The following is a 2793-nucleotide window of genomic DNA, read 5'->3' as shown; positions in this document are numbered from 1 at the left end:
TGTGTATCCGAAGTATACATGACACTTCGCAATGAATATTACATCTCATTATGAAACATAGAAATGAGATGCGATATCGCGTTTTGAGATGCATTAGAATTCTAATGATACGATACGTAGACATCTGCAAACGCTATTTCCTAGCAAGAAAGTATCGCATTTACATTCAATTGAAATGAATACGTGGTATACATAACACTGCACAATGAATATTATATCCTATCATGAAACATAGAAATGGGTTGTGACATCTCGTTTGAAGAAGCATTAGAAATCTATTGCTTCGATACGTAGACATCTGCAAACACTATTTCCTAGCTAGGAAGTGTCGCATTTACATTCAATTGAAGTGAATACGAGGAAAACATAATACTGCACAATGTATATTGTATCTTATCATGAAACGTATGAATGAGATACGATATCGCGTTTGAAGTAGCATTAGAACTCTATCGCATCGATACGTAGACATCTGCAAAAGCTATTTCCTAGCACGGAAGTGTCGCATTTTCATTCTTTTGAAGTGAATACGAGGGATACATAACACTGCACAAAGAATATTATATCTTATCATGAAACACAGAAATGAGATGCGATATCGCTATTTAAGAAGCATTGCAAAGCTATTGCTTCGATACGTAGACATCTGCAAACGCTATTTCCTAGCCAGGAAGAGCGCATTTACATTCATTTGAAGTTTATGCGAGGTATACGTGCCACATCGCAATGAATATTATATCTTATCATGAAACATAGAAATGAGATGCGATATCGCGTTTCAAGAAGCATTAGAACTCTCTTGCTCCGAAGCGTAGAAATCTGGAAACGCTATTTCCTAGCAGGGAAGAGTCGCACTTATATTTAATTGAATTGAATACGAGGTATACATATCACTGCACAATGAATATTATATCTTATCATGAAACATAGAAATGAGATACGATATCGCGATTTAAGAAGCATTAGAATTCCATTGCTTCGATACGTAGACATCTGGAAACGTAATTTCCTAGAAAGGAAGTGTCGCATTTACATTCATTTGAAGTGTAGACGAGGAATACATAACACTTCGTAATGGATATTATATCTTATCATGCGACATAGAAATGAGATGCGATATCGCGTTTTAAGAAGCATTAGAACTCTATTTCTTCGATACTCGGACATCTGCAAACGCTATTTCCTAGCAAGGGAGAGTCGCATTTACATTCTTTTGACATGTATGCGAGGTATACATAACACTCCGCAATGAATATTATATCTTATCATGAAATACAGAAATGAGATGCGATATCGCGATCTAATAAGCATTAGAACTCTATTGCTTCGATAAGTAGACATCTGCAAACGCTATTTCCCAGCAAGGAAGTGTCGCATTTACATTCTTTTGAAGTGAATACGAGGTTTACATGACACTTCGCATTGAATATTATATCATCACGAAACATAGAAATGAGACGAGATATCGCGATTTAAGAAGCATTAGAACTCCATTGCTACGATACGTACACATCTGCAAACGCTATTTCCTAGCATGGAAGTGTCCTATTTACATTCTTTTGAAGTGAATACGAGGTATACATGACACTTCGCAATAAATATTATATCCTTTCATGAAACATAGAAATGAGAAGCGAAGTCTGGTTCTAAGAAGCATCAGTACCCTATTGTTTCTATACGTAGACATCTGGAACGCTATTCCCTGGCAAGGAAGTGTCATATTTACATTCTTTTGAAGTGAGTACGAGGTATACATGACACTTCGCAATGAATATTATATCTAATCATGACACATAGAAATGAGATGCGACATATCGTTTTAAGAAGCATTAGAACTCTATTGTTGCGATACGTAGACATCTGGAAACGCTATTTCTTAGCAAGGATGTTCCGCTATTACATTGTTTTGAAGTGAACACGAGGTATACATAACATTTCGCAATGAATATTATGTCTTATCATGAAACATAGAAATGAGATGCGATATCGCGTTTTAAGAACCATTAGAACTATATTCTTTCTATACGTAGACATCTGCAAACGCTATTTCCTAGCTTGGAAGTGTCGCACTTACATTCTATTGAAGTGAATACGAGGTATACATAGCACTAAACAATGAATATTATATCTTACCATGAAACATAGGAATGAGATGCGACATTTAGTTTTGAGAAGCATTATAACTCTAATACTACGATACGTAGACGTCTGCAAACGCTATTTCCTAGCAAGGAAGTGTCGCATTTACATTCTTTTGAAGTGAATGCGAGGTATACATAACATTGCACAATGAATATTATATATTATCATGAAACATAGAAATGAGATGCGATATCCCGTTTCAAGAAGCATTAGTACTTTATTGCTTCGATACGTAGACATTTGCAATCGCTATTTCCTAGCAAGGAAGTGTCGCATTTACATTCATTTGAAGTGAAGACGAGGAACACATGACTCTTCGCAATGCATATTATATCTTATCATGAAACATGGAAATGAGATGCGATATCGCGTTTTGAGAAGCATTAGTACTCTGTTGCCACGATACGTAGACATCTGCAAACGCTATTTCCTAGCAAGGAAGTGTCGCATTTACATACATTTGAAGTGTACGCTATGTATACGTGACACTTCGCAATAAATATTATATCGTATCATGAAACATAGAAATGTAATGCGATATCGCGTTTTGAGATGCAACAGAAATCTAATGCTACGATACGCAGAAATCTGCAAACGCTACTTCCTAGCCAGGAAGTGTCGCATTTACATTCTTTTGAGGTGAATACGAGG

Source organism: Xylocopa sonorina, unplaced genomic scaffold (assembly GCF_050948175.1).
Source record: "Xylocopa sonorina isolate GNS202 unplaced genomic scaffold, iyXylSono1_principal scaffold0098, whole genome shotgun sequence".
In the NCBI taxonomy this organism is placed as follows: Eukaryota; Metazoa; Arthropoda; class Insecta; order Hymenoptera; family Apidae; genus Xylocopa; species Xylocopa sonorina.
This window is presented reverse-complemented; position numbering follows the sequence as displayed.